A 25,861-nucleotide genomic window follows, 5' to 3' on the forward strand; every position below is an offset into this window, starting at 1 on the left:
TTCTTGATGTAAATAATTCTGTGCACTCAGTGAGATAAAAATATAAATTATCTGTCTGTCTGTCCCTCTAAAAAATGACTTCGTCCAATTTTCCACGTCATCAAGTTGCGACCGCATTTTCGAATCTCAAGAAATAACGTCACGATAGAGCAATGATTTATCTTGAAATAAATCACGTTTCGTTCTTCATTGTTCTTTGCGATTTATGGCGTAGCTATCTTATTTTTCTCCCTCATGCCATGCATAAATATCTCCAGTAACTGTATCACGAAGGCCCGTTCAATAAACAGCATTAGGTAACTTGAAGATTTTTTGCTTTTTAAAACCATTTAGAATGAAAAAGTATCTCGATTTGCTCAAACGAAGTAAGCGCCTGTTTAAACAATGTCATAGTTTACTGGACGAAGAAACAAACAAAATTACTCGTTACACGGAGCCATACGCGATATTTGGGCCCAGCACTGTAGCTGAGAAAGCTGTATCAGCAACTTCGAGCAGAACACATGTTCAGGCGTATCCTCATTGCTATTACCCCATTGTGACGAACACGCCTTAGTGGTATCGGTATATCATAGAAGAGACATGGGTGAGTGATTGTGTGAACAATATTGCACTAAACATTCGTGATAGGACAACAATGTTATGGATAAATCAGGACAGATCATTGTTTGATATTATTTCCAAATCCAAAACAAACACGGTCTTCAAGTGGCCAATCACATAATCATAATTTGGTAATACTTTTCAGTCGTAACATATTAACACATTACATTGATTTCCTGAACAGTGTTAGTTTTAATTTTACTTTGATAAATAAAGTAGCATTCAATAGTCACTTTTGGTGTTGATGCCGTTCTGTTGTAATACATCTATTGGCCTTCGACACCATCGCAGAGAAACTATACAAAGTTATAATCTTCTTGGTAAAACAATAAAACAAATATGCATATTAGAAATGTTTTAGACTTTAACAGATTAGATTATGAACATGTGAAGATCCCTAACGTTTAAATTTTGAAAACACAGCTGAACAATTCTAAAATCAGTTTAGATCTCTAACGCATTTAAAGTACAAGCATGTGGTCAGGTTTTTGGCGAGGTGACGCGAAATGGGATTTAAGATTATGTGTTGCAGTATACTAGTATATTTGTAACTTTATTTCTGATGATTGTAAGTGGCAGCACTTTCAATGATTCGTTCCTACTATACCGAGCTTTGGTTGTTACCTAGACAGGTAGCAGTTACCTACATTACTTGTGGTTTATTTCAGCCCAACTCCGTCTCAGTGCTTAACACCGTCTTTACCCACCTCCCCCACCCCCGGTATAGAGAGCTCCGCTGTGGGGAGCTAGTTTACAGTTGTAGATAAACTGCATGATTTGAGACGCTTCGAGAAGCAGTTTTCTAGAAGGCTTGATGTACGAGGCGACTATCGATCAACGATCTCACTTGCGACTATCTACTCTCCCAGTGCGGACGTAATACGCAACTAAAATTGCCGCCTTTGCTGTCTGTTCCCAACACTGTTTCGTCATTCAAAACATTCGACTGTGACGATACAATGAGTTCGTGACGTTCGTGACGTTCGTGAGTGCACTGACTTTTGTAACAGGGCCTGTAAATATATTGCTGCTGCGACATATTTGACCCATTAAATTGCCTTCTATGATTAGAGACCGAATCAATTGTGATTCAATGTAATTATATATTATTCATTGATCTTTTGTGATTGTTTACTGATTTTACAGTTTAGTTCTGTACGTGCCGATTTCTGGGTTAAGCTTTGCGTTTAAACTTTGGAATCAACACGAAACAATTATTGCAGTTATATAGCGACCTGCATGTGTGGAGTTGCTTGTATCAGTAAGGATGTTTGTCGGTTTTATGGATGTAACCCACTTGCCCTTAATGCCGAACGCCAGGTAGAGTAACAACATTCACCATATTTTAACGTCTTTAGGTAATACATAGACAGGGGATGGAACTACCGACCTCCCATGTTAGTGTTTGGTATCTAAACACGCTAATTAAAATGTATATGAGGCATTCTACGTGCAAAGAACGTCCAGATCAGTAGTCCGGTATTGCTCAGTTCTGTAAAGCAAACACGCTGTGGATTTGCCGCATGGTGAGGGAAGGGTGTGTCTGTTCTTGAGTGAGTGAGTGAGTTCGATTTTACGCCGCTTTTAGCAATGTTCCAGCAATATCACGGCGGGGGACACCAGAAATGGGCTTCACACATCGTACCCATGTCGGGAATCGAACCTGGGTCTTCGGCGTGACGAGCGAACGCTTTAACCACTAAGCTGCCCGACCGCCAGAGAGAGAGAGAGAGAAATACATACATACATACATACATACATACATACATACATACATACATACATACATACATACCGAGTATTATAGCATTAATGCTTTGATTTCGATAACCTTAAAGGTACCTGTATAACCTACATGTATGTCACAACATGTTGTTAAGATGTTCTGTCAAACCTACAAATCAATCTTCTCTAACCCTATCCTCCTGTGTTATCATTCCTCATTAGCGACCCGACTCTGTATGAAGCTTTCATGACTGGTTTGTTGCCAGGCAAAATACCAAGTTACAATGCGTGACTATGCGTGTGGTTGGATTTAAGATTACTATGATACCAGATGTGATCAAGGTATATAGCCTGTAATACTGGTTCCCGCAGTTTTATTAGGCATTAATCACAGATACAACATTAAACCATATATGTGAGCGTCTCTGAGACTGGATTCAGCACAAAGATGTGCACGCTGGACCTCAGAAGCAAAATGGACTCTTAGAAAGATTTCATTATATGTCGATTGATATTGTACGTGTTTCTTTAAAACGTCCAAATTGAATAACATTATATGATTGACAACTACCATCTTACATATTTATTTGCATTGCTAAGGTTGATCAAATAAAGGTTTTTCTTTGCCTAATGTCTCCCAAAATGACACACGAAAACGTGTTTCGCTGAGTGAAATCTATGCATGACTAGGCGCTCGAGACTGTCGTGTTTCGCTGACAGTATTGACGTGTAACATATATGTATGACATGGGTACCGCCATGTGTAGCAAAGATAATTTTTTCACGATGGTGCACAGTATGGTTACCGCCGTGTTTAGCAGAGAGAAAGTTGTCATGATGTGTCAAAATGATGCATAATATAGCTATCGCCGTGTTTAGCTGAAGGCTGTCACGATATGTAACATATGTGCTTGATATCGCTGTCTCCGTGTTTAGCTGCTAGATGTAATGTTTCGGGTTCTATAAATGTCGTTTTGAATTGATATTATTTGCTTACTCAAACATTCGAGGTATCCATGAGACTGAGGTTTTGAATTCTCTCAACATATATACACAGTAATGTCCTAATCACGATCAGTAAATCACCTATTTAACTATGCTTGTTGTAAGTATATTGTCAGAGCACACATATTTTTTTTAAAACAGCACAGGTAATGATAACGCAATGAAAGTTTGGGCATATTTCATGAAATAAATCTGCAATAGTTAGTAATTGCTGCTATTATTCTCTACCGCAGGCAAGATTTCATTTCTACATGTCCGTTCCGTCTTCTCAATGCGGCTACTAACATGCCCCAAAACGGACTAATAAAGAATTAATTTCTAAATTCGAAGCGCCGTATCCTTCTCAGCGGACTCGTGCTGGCGTGGTGAGACCAACCTGGCAAGGGGAGTCTGGAAGCGAACAAGGCGAATGTTTCCCCGAAGGAAGCTCTCCAGCCTGTCACATCGACCCAGGAGTCCTGACAGGGTTTCAATCAAACCTCCCTTCCCCATGAGGTCTTCTTCCTACAGCTTTGTATAGGCGTCAGGTAGGACTTGCAAACATCTTAAACCAACCTTGGTTTATTTTTGTGTTTGTTGGTTGTCTGTACGCCCGGTTGGTGGTCAATACAAACCTTAACGTTGGGTACTGACGAATGTACACGGTGTCAGGGTATCATCATTAGTCCATAAATAATAGTGGAATATTGATGTGTAAATTCCAATTACTTTCTTTTACAACATTTGTTTTGATTATTAATGATGCTTTAAAAAGGTGCAAGAATTATATCTTTAATACCTAATATCACGTTTGCATTTTCTAACGAGATCGGTCCGATATGATAGTTAAATAGTACCAGCAGACTTTCTTAAATAAGTATTACTATTCATCATTTGTATTAAAACATACACTAGACAAAGGGAGTCAGTTATCTACTGAAATATTAAACCACAGTGCTACCGCATAAAATATCTTCACATTGTCATACTGTGAAAGTTTCTAAACTGACTAATCCAATTACTGCTGATAAACGTCAATTATCCATACTGTCATATGATTTAGGTATGATGAATGTGATATTTCATGTAAATATTCATTTTCCCATTAAATATGGATTTCCCGGGATTAGGTGAATTACGTTAATGAAGCCAATATGCACACGATTCTCTCCTTGCACAGTGGTAGTTGACTACATTTACAAACAGATCGTGGTGATCCACGAGGCAGTCTCATCATTTTATACATGAATCACGTGATCATTGATTGTGCCACTAATTGTCCAATATGTTCGTGATCTGGGCAGCAGTGTGAATCAGCTACAAAATAAGTACATTAATGTTGGTTTAAACTACCCATCTTCCTAGTCCATATCGACACTCGATGAGAAGAACAGCATCGATGCGAACTATTATAAACCCAGAGTGACATAAATAATCAAATTGACATAACAAAAAATGTTTGATTTGCTTCACGAACATGACCTTTGGTACTAGCAGCCTTCAGTGGCATATATCGTGATGTTATAGCAGTCGCCAAGCAATATATGCAATTGGATATATAAAAATATAACATACTATATATGTGATATATGCAATTGGATACTAGTATCAAGAGACCAAGCAGACTCAGCCAGGTGATATATGCAACTGGATATATAGAGGTCAAGCATACTCTGCCAGGTGATATATGCAATTGGATACTAGTATCTGGAGATTCAGCATACGCAGCCAGGTGATATATGCAATTGGATGTATATAGGTCAAGCATAGTCAGCCAGGTGAAATATGTAAATGGATACTAGAATCTAGAGATCACTCATACTCAGCCAGGTGATATATGCAAATGGCTATATAGAGGTGTAGCATACTCAACCGGGTGATATATGCAATTGGATAGAGCTAAAACATACTCAGTCAGGTGGTATATGTAATTGGATATAGAGGTCAAATACACTCAACCAGGTGATATATGCAATTGGATACCAGCATACAGAGAGTCAAACATACTCAGCCAGGTGATATATGCAATTGGATGCTGGTATATAGAGGTCAAATATATTAAGCCAGGTGATATATGCAATTGGATACTAGTATATAGAGACAAAACATACTTAGCCAGGTGGTATACGTAATTGGATACTAGTATACAGTGGGTCAAGCATACTCAGCCAGGTTATGTACGTAATTGGATACTAGTATATATAGAGGTCGAGAATACTCAGCCAGGTGATTTACGTATTGGATACAAGTATATATAGAGGTCAAGCATACTCAGCCAGGTGATATATGCAAATGGATACTAGTATCTAGAGATCACTCATACTCAGCCATATGATATATGCAATTGGATACCAGTATATAGAGGTCAAGCATACTCAGCCAGGTGATATACGTAATTGGATACTAGTATATATAGAGGTCAAGCATACTCAGCCGGGTAGTATACGTAATTGGATACTAGTATACAGAGGGTCAAGCATACTCAGCCAGGTGATGTACGTAATTGGATACTAGTATATACAGGGTCAAGCATACTCAGTCTGGTGATGTATACAGTTGGATATATAGAGGTCAAACATACTCAGCCAGGTGATATACGTAATTTGATACTAGTATATATAGAGGTCAAGCATACTCAGCCAGGTAGTATACGTAATTTGATACTAGTATACAGAGGGTCAAGCATACTCAGCCAGGTGATGTACGTAATTGGATACTAGTATATACAGAGGTCAAGCATACTCAGCCTGGTGATATAAGGGTTAAATATACATAGATTGACGATGTGTCCATCATATTGAGGTCATATATCCTGAGCTTGATATATTCAGCAGGTTATATAGGGATAATATATTACTCAACTGAACGATATACTGACGAGTGTGGCATGTGATTGGTCACTCCATGCACGAAGATGAAGGATCTCTGAGGGTGCCAGTTGCAGGTGTCAAGAAATTATAAAATCTACTCTACATCCTGAATATTTTTGTAAACCAAATGATAATCACATAAACTGTATTACACAGTAATTGCCGGCTGGCAGATCGGCATGCTGAATTAAACGCGAGGTTATTTGACTTTCTTTCCAAACAACCGACCGGTGAGTGATCTATTCACAGAATGAAATAAATGCTATGACCTAATATACAAGAAACAAACGTAGAAAGCATATGCGAAAATGCTTGCACGTGATGTTTTATTACTCGAATGGAAAGCCAAATTCCATTTGGTTTCATGATAGTTTCGGCTACAAACGGCAGTGGGTATATATTGGCACAGTGTGCAAAATTGAGAAATAACAACCGCAGAGGGTATATCTGAGTACGGTGAACTATTATCCACGCTAAAAGATATATCATAGCAAGAAAGACCCTTTTCCCGAAATCCGCCTGGATATGCTAAAGTAACTATGTTGATCATAACAGTGACTATGGGTAGTAGCCAGAGTTGTGTGAGTAGTACATAACAGTATATCTGAGTACGGTGAACTATTATCCACGCTAAAAGTGTTGTGTAGGTTGTACATAACAGTGTGTGTGGGTAGTAGAGTTGTGTAGGTAGTACATAACAGTGTATGTGGGTAGTACGTAGGGTTGTGTAGGTAGTACATAACAGTGTGTGGGTAGTATGTAGAGTTGTGTAGGTAGTACATAACAGTGTGTGTGGGTAGTACGTAGGGTTGTGTAGGTAGTACATAACAGTGTATGGGTAGTACGTAGGGTTGTGTAGGTAGTACATAACAGTGTGTGGGTAGTACGTAGGGTTGTGTAGGTAGTACATAACAGTGTGTATGGGTAGTAGAGTTGTGTAGGTAGTACATAACAGTGTATGTGGGTAGTACGTAGGGTTGTGTAGGTAGTACATAACAGTGTGTGGGTAGTACGTAGGGTTGTGTAGGTAAGACATAACAGTGTGTATGGGTAGTACGTAGGGTTGTGTAGGTAGTACATAACAGTGTGTGGGTAGTATGTAGAGTTGTTTAGGTAGTACATAACAGTGTGTGTTGGTTGTAGGTAGAGTTTTGTAGGTAGTACATAAAAGTGTGTGTGGGTAGTTGGTAGTGTTGTGTACGTTATACATAACAGTGTGTGTGGGTAGTAGGTAGAGCTTTGGGGGTAGTACATAACCGTGTGTGTGGGTAGTAGGTAGGGCTGTGTAGGTAGTGCATAACAGTGTATGTGGGTAGTAGAGCTGTGTGGGTAGTACATAACAGTGTATTTGGGTAGTAGCTAGAGTAGTGTAGGTAGTACATAACAGTGTGTGTGGCTAGTAGAGCTCTGTGGGTAGTATTTAGCAGTGTGTGTGGCTAGTAGAGCTGTGTGGGTAGCACATAACAGTATATGTTGGTAAAAGCTAGAGTTGTGTAGGTAGTACATAACAGTATATGTGGCTAGTAGAGCTGTGTGGGTAGTACATAACAGTGTGTGTGACTAGTAGAGCTGTGTGGGTAGTACATAACAGTGTGTGTGTGACTAGTAGAGCTGTGTGGGTAGTACATAACAGTGTGTGTGTGACTAGTAGAGCTGTGTGGGTAGTACATAACAGTGTGTGTGTGACTAGTAGAGCTGTGTGGGTAGTACATAACAGTGTGTGTGTGACTAGTAGAGTTGTGTAGGTAGTACATAACAGTGTGTGTGGCTAGTAGAGTTGTGTAGGTAGTACATACCAGTGTGTGTGGCTAGTAGAGCTGTGTGGGTAGTACATAACAGTGTGTGTGGCTAGTAGAGCTGTGTGGGTAGTACATAACAGTGTGTGTGGCTAGTAGAGCTGTGTGGGTAGTACATAACAGTGTGTGTGACTAGTAGAGCTGTGTGGGTAGTACATAACAGTGTGTGTGTGACTAGTAGAGCTGTGTGGGTAGTACATAACAGTGTGTGTGTGACTAGTAGAGCTGTGTGGGTAGTACATAACAGTGTGTGTGTGACTAGTAGAGCTGTGTGGGTAGTACATAACAGTGTGTGTGTGTGACTAGTAGAACTGTGTGGGTAGTACATAACAGTGTGTGTGTGGCTAGTAGAGTTGTGTAGGTAGTACATAACAGTGTGTGTGGCTAGTAGAGCTGTGTGGGTAGTACATAACAGTGTGTGTGGCTAGTAGAGCTGTGTGGGTAGTACATAACAGTGTGTGTGGCTAGTAGAGCTGTGTAGGTAGTACATAACAGTGTGTGTGACTAGTAGAGCTGTGTGGGTAGTACATAACAGTGTGTGTGACTAGTAGAGCTGTGTGGGTAGTACATAACAGTGTGTGTGGCTAGTAGAGCTGTGTGGGTAGTACATAACAGTGTGTGTGACTAGTAGAGCTGTGTGGGTAGTACATAACAGTGTGTGTGTGACTAGTAGAGCTGTGTGGGTAGTGCTTAACAGTGTGTGTGGCTAGTAGAGCTGTGTGGGTAGTACATAATAGTGTATTTGGGTAGTAGCTTGAGTTATGTAGGTAGTACATAACAGTGTGTGTTGTCAGTAGGTAGAGTTGCGTATGTAGTACATTACAGTGTATGTGTGTAGTAGTTAAAGTTGTATGGGATATAAGTGTCTATGAGTACAGTATTATAGAAAACAGTGTTAACTTTCTCCTTTAGAAACAATTATGTAGTCTGAAATTAAGAACTATTTGTAAGTTGTTATTTGTAAAGTTATTTTAAAAAAATGAATTTTTGATAGTTTGGATATCTGAGAGGACACAAATATCTCGAGACGCCTTATGATATAGATAGAATCGTGTGAAGAAAGGCGGCTTGGCGATAAAGATCGTGACTGGACCAAGAACATCGATTAGATATCTAGCCATTGTTTTGCTTTATCGAACTTGTGTTTAGATAAACCTTTTCTTCTATCAGACGATCAGATCAAAATATCTGTTTTGTAGTCATAAAAACATCAGTATAATGTGTCAGTGACAAGGATATGGATTGTAATTAAAAAACAACGATGTTTTCATTTTCGTATTTTGTAAGACCTTGGACATGTGTTTTGAGCGTTAAAGAAGGCATTAAGTAGTATTTTCATAAACTGATAGATTTAGGTTTAGCTTTATTCATTCATCGAAGATTAGGAATCAATACTCGTGGCAATGCCACTAAGACAACGATATGCATGTTTAAAATAAGCACAGGACATACTGCATGCTTGATGGGCACTTGTTCTAGAATTCATTCAAAATATTCTGCGAGCTCGTTCAGGAAGTCACCTGCAGTACGTTGAATGGAAATATACAGCACACACAAAAAGGTCAAGTGAAGGAGCAGAAAGGACTTGTAAGTTCTACACGGCTTTATATTAGACACCAAGGTAACGAGTGAAACATTCAACACGGGCATATAAAGGACATTCACCAGCGTAACGTACAGGACGTTCAACCCGACCATGTATAGACACTCATCAGAGTCACCTTCGGGGCGGTCTACACGGCCATGTATAAACACTCAGCAGTGTCACGTACAGGAATGTCTACACGGCAATGTATAAACACTCATCAGAGTCACCTTCATGGCGGTCTACACGGCCATGTATAAACACTCAGCAAAGTCACCTTCAGGGCGGTCTACACGGCCATGTATAAACACTCAGCAGTGTCACGTACAGGACGGTCTACACGGCCATGTATAAACACTCATCAGAGTCACCTTCAGGGCGGTCTACACGGCCATGTATAAACACTCAGCAGTGTCACGTACAGGACGGTCTACACGGCCATGTATAAACACTCAGCAGTGCCACGTACAGGGCTGTCGACACGGCCATGTAAAAACACTCAGCAGTGTCACGTACAGGGAGGTCTACACGGCCATCTATAAACACTCATCAGAGTCACCTTCAGGGCGGTCTACACGGCCATCTATAAACACTCATCAATGTCACCTTCAGGGCGGTCTACATGGCCATGTATAAACACTCATCAGAGTCACCTTCAGGGCGGTCTACATGGCCATGTATAAACACTCATCAGAGTCACCTTCAGGGCGGTCGACAGTCCATGTATAAACACTCAGCAGTGTCACGTACAGGATGGTCTACACGGCCTTGTATAAACACTCTGCAGTGTCATGTACAGGGAGGTCTACACGGCCATGAATAGACACTCAGCAGTGTCACGTACAGGACGGTCTACACGGCCATGTATAAACACTCAGCAGTGTCACGTACAGGGAGGTTTACACGGCCATCTATAAACACTCATCAGAGTCACCTTCAGGGCGGTCTACATGGCCATGTATAAACACTCATCAGAGTCACCTTCAGGGCGGTCGACAGTCCATGTATAAACACTCAGCAGTGTCACGTACAGGATGGTCTACACGGCCTTGTATAAACACTCTGCAGTGTCATGTACAGGGAGGTCTACACGGCCATGAATAGACACTCAGCAGTGTCACGTACAGGACGGTCTACACGGCCATGTATAAACACTCAGCAGTGTCACGTACAAGGCGGTCTACACGGCCATGTATAAACACTCAGCAGGGTCACGTACAGGGAGGTCTACACGGCCATGTATAAACACTCAGCAGGGTCACGTACAGGGAGGTCTACACGGCCATGTATAAACACTCAGCAGTGTCACGTACAGGATGGTCTACACGGCCATGTATAAACACTCAGCAGTGTCACGTACAGGATGGTCTACACGGCCATGTATAAACACTCAGCAGTGTCACGTACAGGACGGTCTACACGGCCATGTATAAACACTCAGCAGGGTCACGTACAAGGCGGTCTACACGGCCATGTATAAACACTCAGCAGGGTCACGTACAGGGAGGTCTACACGGCCATGTAAAAACACTCAGCAGGGTCACGTACAGGGCGGTCTACACGGCCATGTAAAAACACTCAGCAGGGTCACGCACAGGGCGGTCTACACGGCCATGTATAAACACTCAGCAGGGTCACGTACAGGGCGGTCTACATAGCCATTTATAAACACTCAGCAGTGCCACGTACAGAGAGGTCTACACGGCCATCTATAAACACTCATCAGAGTCACCTTCAGGGCGGTCTACACGGCCATCTATAAACACTCAGCAATGTCACCTTCAGGGCGGTCTACACGGCCATGTATAAACACTCATCAGAGTCACCTTCAGGGCGGTCGACAGTCCATGTATAAACACTCAGCAGTGTCACGTACAGGATGGTCTACACGGCCTTGTATAAACACTCTGCAGTGTCATGTACAGGGAGGTCTACACGGCCATGAATAGACACTCAGCAGTGTCACGTACAGGACGGTCTACACGGCCATGTATAAACACTCAGCAGTGTCACGTACAAGGCGGTCTACACGGCCATGTATAAACACTCAGCAGTGTCACGTACAGGGAGGTCTACACGGCCATGTATAAACACTCAGCAGTGTCACGTACAGGATGGTCTACACGGCCTTGTATAAACACTCAGCAGTGTCACGTACAGGATGGTCTACACGGCCATGTATAAACACTCAGCAGTGTCACGTACAAGGCGGTCTACACGGCCATGTATAAACACTCAGCAGGGTCACGTATAGGGAGGTCTACACGGCCATGTAAAAACACTCAGCAGGGTCACGTACAGGGCGGTCTACACGGCCATGTAAAAACACTCAGCAGGGTCACGCACAGGGCGGTCTACACGGCCATGTATAAACACTCAGCAGGGTCACGTACAGGGAGGTCTACACGGCCATGTATAAACACTCAGCAGTGCCACGTACAGAGAGGTCTACACGGCCATCTATAAACACTCATCAGAGTCACCTTCAGGGCGGTCTACACGGCCATCTATAAACACTCAGCAATGTCACCTTCAGGGCGGTCTACACGGCCATGTATAAACACTCATCAGAGTCACGTACAGGACAGTCTACACGGCCATGTATAAACACTCAGCAGGGTCACGTACAGAGAGGTCTATACGGCCATTTAAAAACACTCATCAGCGTCACCTTCAGGGCGGTCTACATAGCCATTTATAAACACTCATCAGAGTCACCTTCAGGGCGATCTACATGGCCATGTATAAACACTCATCAGAGTCACCTTCAGAGCGATCTACATGGCCATGTATAAACACTCATCAGAGTCACCTTCAGGGCGGTCGACAGTCCATGTATAAACACTCTGCAGTGTCACGTACAGGACAGTCTACACGGCCATGTATAAACACTCAGCAGTGTCTTCACGTACAGGACGGTCTACATGGCCATGTATAAACACTCATCAGAGTCACCTTCAGGGCGGTCTACACGGCCATGTATAAACACTCAGCAGGGTCACGTACAGGGAGGTCAACACGGCCATATATAAACACTCAGCAGGGTCACGTACAGGGAGGTCAACACGGCCATATATAAACACTCAGCAGGGTCACGTACAGGGAGGTCTACACGGCCATGTATAAACACTCAGTAGTGTCACGTGCAGGGCGGTCTACACGGCCATGTATAAACACTCAGCAGTGTCACGTACAGCGCGGTCTACACGGCCATGAATAAACACTCAGCGGTGTCACGTACAAAACGTTCTATACAGCAATGTATAAACACTCAGCAGAGTCACGCACAGTTCGGTCTACACGGCCATGCATAAACACTCAGCAGGGTCACGCACAGGGCGGTCTACACGGCCATATATAAACACTCAGCAGGGTCACGTACAGGGAGGTCTACACGGCCATGCATAAACACTCAGCAGGGTCACTTACAGGGCGGTCTACACGGCCAGGTATAAACACTTTGATTGGGTTGATGATGTTAATTTGTCCAGGAGCTCTCGTGTTTTTCTATGGTCCAGTGAATATAGATGTAGACTTGAATACCAGCAAGGTTGCTGGTTGTGACTTCAAACCCAGGTTTCAGCAATGAAGTTTTTTTTTAAATCTGAAATATATATTGAAGCCTCAGTCTCACTTCTTCCTGTCATGTGATCGGGTGTGAGCACCCAATCTCCACGCATCTGTTGCCTGCCGATTGTCACAGTCTGTATGAATGTATGTTGGAGCACATTTTTTTCTAAACCTCGTCACCTCGTCACTTCGTCACTAGAAGCATCAATTCAACGTTAACAGCTCGCGATGCAAACGAAACTTTCAGTGTGAGACGTTGAAAGATATGACACTGACAATAAATTCCATGTGATGCGAGCGTTTCAGAGGTTTTGTGTTCTTCCATCTACACTTGTTTAGAAACCTTACAGACCGTGATAGGCAGGCAACATATCAACGTTAACTCCGCCGTGATGTTCATGGAGTGTGCGGAGGGCCATGTGTGTTTAACTACTGTAAATGTAAACCGTTACAAGTTTTGATGGCCAGCAGTGTTGACTGTATGAGAACAATCCTTGGAAGATTGGAAGGTCAGCAGTGTCCCTGATGGACAGAATGTTGAGAAAAACTTTCACCGTGAGAATCCTTTGGATGGTGAGAATGATGATTGTGGACGTTTACGTCAACAGAGAACTTTAACAGAAAAGAGAATCAGTGAACATTTACGTTTTATGAAAGCTAAAACTGTTGCTGCTCTTTCAGCTTGTACAAAGAAGAAACATGGACTTGATCGTTTGATGGACAATTATGACAATTTGCATTCGGTCAACACTGGTTTTGATAGATTTAATTATTTGTTTTTCTCTTACAGATCATGTGTAGATCTTTCTTGCAGTGAACTTGAGGAAGATGAGAACGCTGATGTCATGAAGAGACTTTGCTGCAAGATCTGCCAATGAACCAACCTTTGGTAAGCAGGCTCTTTCTTACAAACATGAAGACACTAAACGTAAGGATAAGCATCCTGATAAGAATAAACAGTCTTCTAGCAAGTCTCATTCAACTACTTTTGAAACTCAAGTTACTACTGACACATCTAAACGATGTTATTTTTGTAAGCAATCACATGACCTTGATGACTGTAAGACATTTCTACAGAAATCTTTAGATGAATGGCAGGCATATATATAAGAAAATAGCAGGTGCTTCAGTTGCTATGGCTTGAATCACGCATCCGAGGGTTTTTATGAAGAAGAGGACTTGTAAATATTACAGTAAGCGTCACCCACCCGCTCTTCATGATACTCACTTTCAGCCAATCAGGAGGCAGCAACTCTCTGACTCAACAGAAGAGAAGACTAGTGATGACACTTCTGTAAAACAGGTAACTACAGGTGCTACATTCTATGGTTCTCAACGATCCAATGTGTCTTACACCATCCTGCAGCCTATTCTTCCGGTTCAAGTGAGACAACGTATGCCATGCTGGATAATGGCAGCACAGGATACTTCATTACTGAAGACCTTAAGGACAAACCCCGACAACATTGAAGCTGCAAACGATGAATGGAACTGAGTTAGACCTTAGGAAAACTCCTGGCGAGCGTGGTTACTCTGCTGAAGATCAACGTTTCATGAAGGAGAATGAGGAAGATCTGAGGTTTGTGGATGGTCATTTTGAAATTCCTCTTCCATTCAGAAATGATAGTTTGATGCCCTGTAATAAAAACAAGCCGTGAAAAGAATTCTGTGGCAAAAAGAGAAAATGTTAAAGAATGATACTTACCAAAAAATTGTGAAATTCATGAGCACAATATTGGCTAAAGGATATGCAACTGAAATTCCCGAAGACAAGCTACCTGGTAAGCCTGGACATCTTTGGTACCTATCCCATCATGGAGTTTATCATCCCCAAAAGACTAACAAAATAGGGGGCACGGGTGGCGCAGTCGTCTAAAGCGCCGCGATTCGCTGTGCAGAGTTGCGTCCCTTGGACACGCCAGAAACCTATGATTGTGGGTTCGAATCCCGGTTCGCCCCAATTATGTTTCTAGGTCTGTCAGCACCATACCCGTGCTCGTGGGTTTCACCGAAGTGGTAAACGTCTGAGACCTACATCACTTCGGGCTTTCCTCCCACATTAAGCTGACACGCCGCGATATAACTGGAATACTGTTAAAAGCGGCGTTAAACCCAACTCACTCACTCACTCACTCACTCACTAACAAAATAAGAGTCGTCTTTGACTGCAGTGCCAAATCTGATGGGTTTTCTATTAATGGTGTTCTTCTCCAAGGCCCTGACTTAACCAACTCTCTCATCGGTGTTTTGACTCGATTTCGATTAGATCAAGTTGCTTTTATGGGAGATGTGGAATCGATGTTCCATTAGGCGAAAGTTCCTCAGAAGCATCATGACTATTTACGTTTTCTATGGTGGCCTGATGGTGACGTCCACAATGAATTGTAAGAGTACCGCATGACAGCGCACACCTTTGGAACTGTTTCTTCTCCAACGATTGCAAATTATGCTTTGAGAAGTACTGCAAGCAAAGCAAGAGGCAAATATTATGACAAAGTGGCACAAACCATTGAATTGAACTTCTATGTTGACGATTGTTTGAAGTCTGCAGAAAACGATGAACTAGCAACTCATTTGATTAGAAACCTGAGGCAGGCATGTGTAGATGGTGGTTTCAATCTAACAAAGTTTACAAGCAACAGCAAAGCAGTGTTATTTACAATTCCTCAAGAACATCGTTCAAAGGAAATACAAGTTGTTGATTTTAGCTATGATGTTGTTCCAATGAAGAGAGCACTGGGCATGCAATGGGACATTCCTTGGATAGTTTTAAGTATATGGGTGGACTTGCCTGAAAAAACATTCACTAGAAGAGGAATTCTGTCCATGGTATCATCACTATATGACCCCCTGAGCTTGTATCCCCTGTGTTGCTGTCAGCAAAGAAGATACTTAAAGATCTGTGCAAGGACAAATCTCTTGACTGGGATGAGGATGTCGGACCTGGACACACGTGCCGTTGGTTGGAATGGCTTCAGGATATGGAATTGCTCAATATTTTGACAGTAAGAAGATGTCTGAAACCTCCATTCTTTGGCAAAGTTGCTTCTCGACAGCTTCAAATATTGTCAGATGCTAGTACTACAGGCTGTGGTTTTTCTGCCTACATCAGATTATTCGATGTCAGTGGAAGCATTCACACTTCTCTACTTCTTGGAAAAGCTAGACTAGGTCCCTTGAAACTTCAAACAATTCCACGATTAGAGTTGACAGCAGCTACTGTTTCTGTGAAGATTGGTCAGTTTTTGCTGAAGGAACTGGATCTGGATATCGATAGTATCACTTACTATACAGACTCCACTACTGTTCTCCATTACATTAGCAATGAGAAAAGCAGATTTCCAGTCTTTGTGACCAACAGAGTGAAGTTGATTAGAGATTATACTAATCACACGAACAGTGGAAGTACATAGCTTCTAAATCCAATCCAGCTGACGTTGCTTCCCGAGGATATAGCTGTTCAAAATTCTTGACATGCAAAGACTGGTTTGATGGAACATCATTCTTGAGACTGCCAGATTCTAAATTTCCTGTATCTGAATTTCATGAATCAACAGAAACTTTAGGTATCACAACTTCACATGAAGGGAAATATTCCTGCAATGTAGATACTGTGGATAGACTTATCCATCATTATTCTTCCTGGTATCAGTTGAAAAGATCAGTGGCAAGCTACCGCAGATTCTTCAATTTTCTTCAAATAAAATCTTAGCAAAACAGTGCTGAAACGAAAGACAGATGCTCAGTAAATGCACCAGTGTCTGTTCAAGAGCTTAAAGATTCAGAAAGCAGTATACTCATTTTTGTTCAGAAAGCAGTATATGAACCTGAAGTTGCCATGATTTCAGGACACAGAGAACAAGACATGTCATTGAAGTTGCCAAGAAATAGTTCAATTCGATGTTTGGATCCAGTTATCATCAGTGGTTTGCTATGTGTGGGTGGACGGTTAAGCAAGGCTGATATATCTGATGGGATGAAGTATCCAATTCTACTGCCTCGTAAAAGTCATGTAGCTATACTCATTGTTCGCCAAATCCATGGTAGTTTAGGGCATGTTGGCAGAAGTCATGCCATATCTGCTCTGAGGGGAAGAGTATTGGATTCCAAATGCCAACTCTGCTGTGAGAAGTATGGTTTGTAGAAGATTTAAGAAGCCAAGCAGTGTGCAGATGATGTCTGATGTACCTGCTAGCCGTGTTCAGGCATCACCACTTTTCACGTCTACTGGACTTGATTTTTTTTGACCTCATACTGTCAAGGAAGGACGCAAGAACGTGAAACGGTATGGCGTTCTATTCACTTGTCTTGCTAGCAGAGCGGTGCATATCGAGACTGCCAATTCCCAAGACACCGACTCATTCATAAATTCACTTAGCTATTTCATTGTTCGTAGAGGACCTGTCAAAGAAATCTTTTGTGACAATTGTACAGACTTCGTAAGTGGATCCAGAGAACTTCGTCAGGCAATTGAAGATATAGATCAGTCTAAAACTCAGTCTTACTTCCTCAAACAAAACATCATCTGGAAGTTTAATCCGCCCTCAGCTAGTCACATTGAAGGTGTGTGGGAAAGATTGATAAGGTCGGTTTGGAACGTTCTCAATCCACTTCTACAAGAATTTGGTGAACGCCTTGATGACGAGCTGTATACAACTTTACTCAGTGAAGTTGATGCCATTCTCAATTCAAGGCCTCTTACAACTGTATCCAGTGATCCCAGGGACCTCCATCCAATCTCTGGTAAATGCAAGTGCTTATATCCCACCTCCTGCAGTGTTTCAGCCCTCTGCTGTATATGCACGTCGTCGATGGAGACGGGTACAACACCTAGCTGAAGTCTTCAGGTCCCGCTGGAAGAAGGAATATCTCTGTTTACTGCAACACAGACAGAAATGGTACACTCCACATCGCAACTTTCAGTATAATGATGTTGTACTTATCAAAGATGACAATTTCCCCAGAAGTGCCTGGTCCATGGCTCGTGTCAGTAGGACTGAACCTGACGGTGCTGGCAAAGTGAGAAGTGTGGTACTCAAGACAAAAGACTCGGAACTTTGAAGGCCAATTCACAAACTTGTCCTGCTTGTCCCAGCTGATGCTGAATAGTTATGTACTGCAGTTGAATATCATAGTTACATCTTACATTTCCTTTATCTGTTAAACACCTTAAGTGTGTTAAAGGGACTGGATGTGAATATGCCAAGATGAAAGTTGTTTTCTATTGATTAGGTTTATGATGTTAATTTGTCCAGGAGCTCTCATGCTTCTCTGTGGTCCAATGGATATAGATGTAGACTTGAATACCAGCAAGGTTGCTGGTTGTGACTTCAAACCCAGGTTTCAGCAATGAGTTTTTTTGTATAATCTGAAATGTATATTGAAGTCCAAGTTTCACTTCCTCTTGTCATGTGATCAGGTGTGAGCACACAATCTCCATGCATAAGATTTACAGATCCTCCATGTTGTCTGTATGAAAGTATGTTGGAGCACATTTTTTTTCTAAACCTCGTCACATCGTCACTTCGTCACTAGAAGCATCAGTACAACGTGACAGTTCGTGATGCAAACGAAACTTTCAGTGTGAAACGTTGAAAGATATGACACTGACAATAAATTCCCTGTGATGCGAGCGTTTCAGAGGTTTTGTGTTCTTGCATCTAAACACTCAGTGGGGTCACGTACAGGGGGGCTAAACGGCCTTCTATAAACACTCAGCAGGGTCACGTACAATACGGTCTCCCCGGCAATGTGTAAACACTCAGCAGGGTCACCTTCAGGGCGGTCTACACGGCCATGTATAAACACTCAGCAGGGTCACGTACGAGACGGTCTACAAGGCCATGCATAAACACTCAGCAGGGTTACGTACAAGACGGTCTACACGGCCATGTATAAACACTCAGCAGTGTCACGTTCAGGGCGGTCTACACGGCCATGTATAAACACTTAGCAGGGTCACGTACAGGACAGTCTACAGGGCCATGCATAAACACTCAGCAGGGTCACGTATAAGACGGCCTACACGGCCATGTATAAACACTCAGCAGGGTCACGCACAGGACGGCCTACACGGCCATGTATAAACACTCAGCAGGGTCACGCACAGGACGGCCTACACGGCCATGTATAAATACTCAGCAGGGTCACGCACAGGACGGCCTACACGGCCATGTATAAACACTCAGCAGGGTCACGCACAGGACGGCCTACACGGCCATGTATAAACACTCAGCAGGGTCACGTACAGGGCGGCCTACACGGCCATGTATAAATACTCAGCAGGGTCACGCACAGGACGGCCTACACGGCCATGTATAAACACTCAGCAGGGTCACGCACAGGACGGCCTACACGGCCATGTATAAATACTCAGCAGGGTCACGCACAGGACAGCCTACAGGGCCATGCATAAACACTCAGCAGGGTCACGTACGAGACGGTCTACACGGCCATGTATAAACACTCAGCAGGGTCATGTACAGGACGGCCTACACTGCCATGCATAAACACTCAGCAGGGTTACGTACAAGACGGTCTACACGGCCATGTATAAACACTCAACATGGTCACGAACGAGACGTTCTACATGGCCATATATAAACGCTAAGCAGGGTCACGTACAGGGCGGTCTACACGGCCATGTATAAACACTCAGCAAGGTGACGTACAGGAGGCCTACACGACGATGTGTAAACACTCTACAGGGTTACGGACAAGACGGTCTACGTATAAACACTCAGCAGGGTCGCGTAAATGACCGTATACTAGTATGTATACGATACTCATGATGGTCACGCAATGGACATTCTGCACAGGCATGTACAAAAACCGCTGTGCGAACAGAAGAATATTAAAAAACTCACGAGGGTGTGAATGCATATTAATCATACGTATGTATCTTAATAATATACTCAACCACACACACATGGCGTGTGCACACAACAATTACCCCAGTAGACTCACGTCATGGGCAACATTCCAGTAATATAACAGTTTCTACCATTGTTATCTCAACTGCCAGCCTGTTGTCATTAGGTAAGTGTAGTGTTACCAACACAATTGTAAACAATTAATATAGATTATAAAACTGTCGGTATCTCGGTTCATTATAAGTTTCTACTGGTTTGGTTTAGGGGTCCACCCACGTGACACCGACACTGCTTTTTAAGATATCACCATATGCTTGGCTCCAAAGGGTCTTCAAGTGTATGGTTTATCGACCACCGGCAGTCGTGGATGTTACAATATGCCATCAAAGGCATAACTTGAGTTGATTCAAGTTATTATGTCTTCATGTAGCAGTATTAGATATATGACTTTCTTTATTCCAGAAATAAAGACAATAAAAGGGAAACAAAAATCTTTAAAATGATGTACAATTTCGTTTTCTAATTTATTCATCCCAAAATACTGGGATCTTGATAAAAGAATAAGGTCCAAAGGAGAATAACTAATTTGCGTGACTCGCACATTTTCATCTCATTGTCAATTATGTTGTTGGGCAACTGTACACATGCTGCATGGATATTATTGTTCACGGAGTTCTTATAGACAGTAACGATATGTTGTAGATGGTAACAAAATGTTGTATGTATATATGTTGTAGATAGTATCGAAATGTTGTATGTATATGTATTGTACATATGTTGTAGATAGTAACGATATGTTGTACATAGTAACGATATGTTGTATGTACATATGTTGTAGATAGTAACGATATGTTGCATGTATATATGTTGTATAAAGTAATGGTATGTTGTGTATAGTAACGATATGTTGTATGTACATATGTTGTAGATAGTAACGATATGTTGTAGATAGTTACGATATGTTGTATGTACATATGTTGTAGATAGTAACGATATGTTGCATGTATATATGTTGTAGATAGTATCGATATGTTGCATGTACATATGTTGTATATAGTAATGGTATGTTGTGTATAGTAACGATATGTTGTATATAGTAACGATATGTTGTATGTAAATATATTGTAGATAGTAACGATATGTTGTATGTACATATGTTGTAGATAGTAACGATATGTTGTATATAGTAACGATATGTTGTATGTAAATATATTGTAGATAGTAACGATATGTTGTATGTACATATGTTGTAGATAGTAACGATATGTTGTAGATAGTAACGATATGTTGAATGTATATATGTTGTAGATAGTATCGATATGTGGCATGTACATATGTTGTATATAGTAATGGTATGTTGTGTATAGTAACGATATGTTGTATATAGTAACGATATGTTGTATGTACATATATTGTAGATAGTAACGACATGTTGTAGTTACATATGTTGTAGATAGTAACGATATGCTGTAGATAGTAAAGATATGTTGTATGTGTATATGTTGTAGATAGTAACGATATGTTGTATGTATATATGTTGTAGATGGTATCGATATGTTGCATGTACATATGTTGTATATAGTAAATATGTTGCGTGTATATCTGCTGCAAAGAACCTATTACTTCTTGGCATATACCAGCTAACACACGGAAAGATTTCTAAACTGTCAAACAGATCTGAACATGTATTTCTCAAATTGCAAATCAATGCTGTATGCAGGGAGAATTTCATCGCTAACCACGGAAGAAAGATAATTAAACATCTTTTATAAATACCTAAATCAATACACGTATCGACCTTTTTCCAGCATCGTCCAACATTAAACAAGAACACGTGTCATTAGACAAGCGTAACTGTCACAATAAGGACAACTGTAGAGAATACAAGTCAACTTGTTGGCACCGAATACGTTTGTTTGTTTTTGTTGTTTTGTTTTTGTTTATTTGTTTGTTGATTGTTTAACTCCGCACTCGGCAATATTCCATCTATATGAATGCGGTCTATAAATAACCGAATCCGGACCAGACAATCAAGTGATTGACATCATGAGCGTCGATCCACGCAATTGTGAAACGATAACATGCATCGACCAAGTCAGCGAGCCTGACCACCCGATCCCGTTACAGTCACTTTTTACGACAAGCATGGGTTGCGGAAGACCTATTCTAACACAGATCTTCACGAATACGTACACACTCGCGTAACATATCAACATTCCACTCATTTGAAGGTAGGCCTGTGTTGTTAGGCTACAATGTGTTTGGGTCGTCGTGAATTCGGTATATTAGCCTGTGTCAGTAATTGGTTAAAGGATTGTCTTGTCCATAACCTCACTAGATGATTAAAGGAATACCGTGTCCTGTTTCAGTGGTAGACAAAAATAATACCACCTCTTGAATCTATTATTTTTCTATAAATAGAACTTGTAGGACCAGGGGAATATTAAATATTTAAGACAAGTTATTACTTTTTTTAATCACTTCAATGACAATTAAAGTTGCAACGATTGGCCATGTTATCAAAACACGTTTCACCAAGTTGCTGTATATCTAGAAAGTCAAGGTTTAGAATATACTCGTTCGCAAAGATCCTAAAACTAATTTCAGTTTTCCACGACTCTCATTAACCAACACAAAATGTATGTTGTATTGTTCACCCATGTCTGAAGCGCGTATGATGGACAAACCATGTTCCTCCACACAGAATGTGGCATGATCAGTTTGTGAATGAGCGGCACCAGTGGCAACGAGCAGACCTCAGTTCCAGCCGTATTCTGAAGCACCAGGCAACTCAGCTGGGTGTCACCCAGCATATCAATCTGGCCTGCAACGTATCACACAAGTGGCTATTAGCGAGGTCCTAAAAGACACGACTCTATCTTCTGTAATTACCTGTGGAGATCACGTTATGCTTTCAGCACACGTTGAGGTAACATTTCCCCTGGTGTTCCTAGGACCCGTAGATGAGAATATGTCATTCTGTTACAATACATCAAGTGCTTGTTTTATCTGACATTAAAAACGCGAGGTGAGGCGAAATGGGGTTTAACGTCGCGTTCAAGACTATTGCACTCACATACCAACATACATGCACATGTACGTGCGTGCGTCCGTGGCTGTGTGCGTGCGTATGTGTGTGTATGTGCCGCAATTTAACATGGGTACCCCACTCAGACACAGTATACTGATTCCGAGCAGACTAGGCCTTGTGCTATTCCTTTAATGCCGAGCGCCAGGTGTGGTAACAACAAGTACATTACATTAACGTATTTTAATATGGCGCCGACAACCGACATTCCGGTCTCCGTCAAACGCTCTACCACTATACCACGAAGGCAGTCCGACATTCCAGTCTCCGTCAAACGCTCTACCACTATACCACGAAGGCAGTCCGACATTCTGGTCTCTGTTAAACGCTCTACCACTATACCACGAAGGCAGTCCGACATTCCGGTCTCCGTCAAACGCTCTACCACTATACCACGAAGGCAGTCCGACATTCCGGTATCCGTCAAACGCTCTACCACTATACCACGAAGGCAGTCCGACATTCCGGTCTCCGTCAAACGCTCTACCACTATACCACGAAGGCAGTCCGACATTCTGGTCTCTGTTAAACGCTCTACCACTATACCACGAAGGAAGTCCGACATTCCGGTCTCCGTCATACGCTCTACCACTATACCACGAAGGCAGTCCGACATTCCGGTCTCCGTCAAACGCTCTACCATTATACCACGAAGGAAGTCCGACATTCCGGTCTCCGTCAAACGCTCTACCACATTTCTGGTGTCATCCGACGTGATATTGAATGAAATACAGCTAAAGCTTACACCATACTCACTCACTCATTATATACATTATGCCGAATCAGGGTTCGTCCCGATTATGTTTCTAGGTTTGTCAACACCATACCCGTGCTCGTGGGTTTCACAGAAGCGGTAAACGCATTATTTCGGGCTTTCCTCCCACATTCAGCTGGCACGCCGCGATATAACTGGAATAATGTTAAAATCGGCGTTTAACCAAACTCCCTCCCTCCCTCTCTCTCTCTCTCTCTCTCTCTCTCTCTCTCTCTCTCTCTCTCTCTCTCTCTCTCTCTCTCTCTCTCTCTCTCTCTCTCTCTCACACACACACACACACACACACACACACACACACACGCACATTACATTATATGCACTGGTCCAGACAAAAGGCAGGTTCTACTGACTATTTTGGCTATTTCTAAACTTTCTGCATAAGCTCTATGGCTAAGTCGCTATTAATATGGGACTCGCCAGGGTTGCATGATATGCCCTAATTTCTTCATAGCGTTAGAAGCTGTGAAGAAAGGTGTTTTTTTTATAGCTACTGACACCCCTTATCGTTATGCTCTGCTCCATGCTTATGACGCATGTATTGAGCCTGCAACAGTAATCATGTTAGCTTGAAAACAAACATTTGTAATATGACTGGGTAACATTTAAATCAGAAGTGGTGGACCACCAACACACGCATGCAGGTACAAGGTCAAGAACTGTGCGTCATTAAAAGCCGGCAAAACTAGCAATTGTATAAACCAGTATCAACATTACTTTTGGTTCTTCAATTACACTGACTTTCACAGGATTCCTGAAATTAATAAAAAATATAAACCCCTTATAGTCTATATGCACTTTCATAAATACTGGCTCGAAGTGAACTGAACACAAGAAGACTGAAGATCAACCATCAGAATGTTAACAAAGACAAAGAGACACTCTCGCGCTCTCCTCTATCAGGACCGACATTCAGCCCTGGACAGTCCTGTGACAAATAACCTATAAGTTGAGGTTGTCATTTATCTATTTATTGTGGTTGTTCTGTGAAACAGACTGACAAATATTCATGTTCTTCGAGTTGTCATCTATTTATTTATTGTGGTTGTTCTGTGAAACAGGCTGACAAATATTCATGTTCTTCAAGTTGTCATCTATCTATTTATTGTGGTTTTTCTGTGAAACAGACTGACAAATATTCATGTTCTTCAAGTTTTCATCTATTTATTTATTGTGGTTGTTCTGTGAAACAGGCTGACAAATATTCATGTTCTTCAAGTTGTCATCTATCTATTTATTGTGGTTGTTCTGTGCAACTGGCTGACAAATATTCATGTTCTTCAAGTTTTCATCTATCTATTTATTGTGGTTGTTCTGTGCAACTGACTGACAAATATTCATGTTCTTCAAGTTGTCATCTATCTATTTATTGTGGTTGTTCTGTAATACAGGCTGACAAATATTCATGTTCTTCAAGTTGTCATCTATCTATTTATTGTGGTTGTTCTGTGATACAGGCTGACAAATATTCATGTTCTTCAAGTTTTCATCTATCTATTTATTGTGGTTGTTCTGTAATACAGGCTGACAAATATTCATGTTCTTCAAGTTTTCATCTATCTATTTATTGTGGTTGTTCTGTAATACAGGCTGACAAATATTCATGTTCTTCGAGTTGTCATCTATCTATTTATTGTGGTTGTTCTGTGAAACAGGCTGACAAATATTCATGTTCCTCAAGTTTTCATCTATTTATTTATTGTGGTTGTTCTGTGAAAAAGGCTGACAAATATTCATGTTCTTCAAGTTGTCATCTATCTATATATTGTGGTTGTTCTGTGAAACAGACTGACAAATATTCATGTTCTTCAAGTTTTCATCTATCTATTTATTGTGGTTGTTCTGTGAAACAGACTGACAAATATTCATGTTCTTCAAGTTGTCATCTATCTATTTATTGTGGTTGTTCTGTGAAACAGACTGACAAATATTCATGTTCTTCAAGTTTTCATCTATCTATTTATTGTGGTTGTTCTGTGAAACAGACTGACAAATA

At 41.5% G+C, this 25,861-nt stretch overlaps 1 protein-coding gene and 1 pseudogene across 2 annotated transcripts in view; one reads left to right on the plus strand and one right to left on the minus strand.

The window, feature by feature from the left end:
* LOC139447196 (acetylcholinesterase-like) overlaps window positions 1–25,861 on the minus strand; it is a 124,831-nt gene that overhangs the window by 96,700 nt on the left and 2,270 nt on the right. The gene's annotated exons all lie outside the window — the stretch shown is intronic.
* LOC139448907 (uncharacterized) lies at window positions 14,615–18,242 on the plus strand (annotated as a pseudogene).

This window comes from Haliotis cracherodii, unplaced genomic scaffold (assembly GCF_022045235.1).
Source record: "Haliotis cracherodii isolate W230 unplaced genomic scaffold, xgHalCrac1.p SCAF_7, whole genome shotgun sequence".
NCBI classification, from domain to species: domain Eukaryota; kingdom Metazoa; phylum Mollusca; class Gastropoda; order Lepetellida; family Haliotidae; genus Haliotis; species Haliotis cracherodii.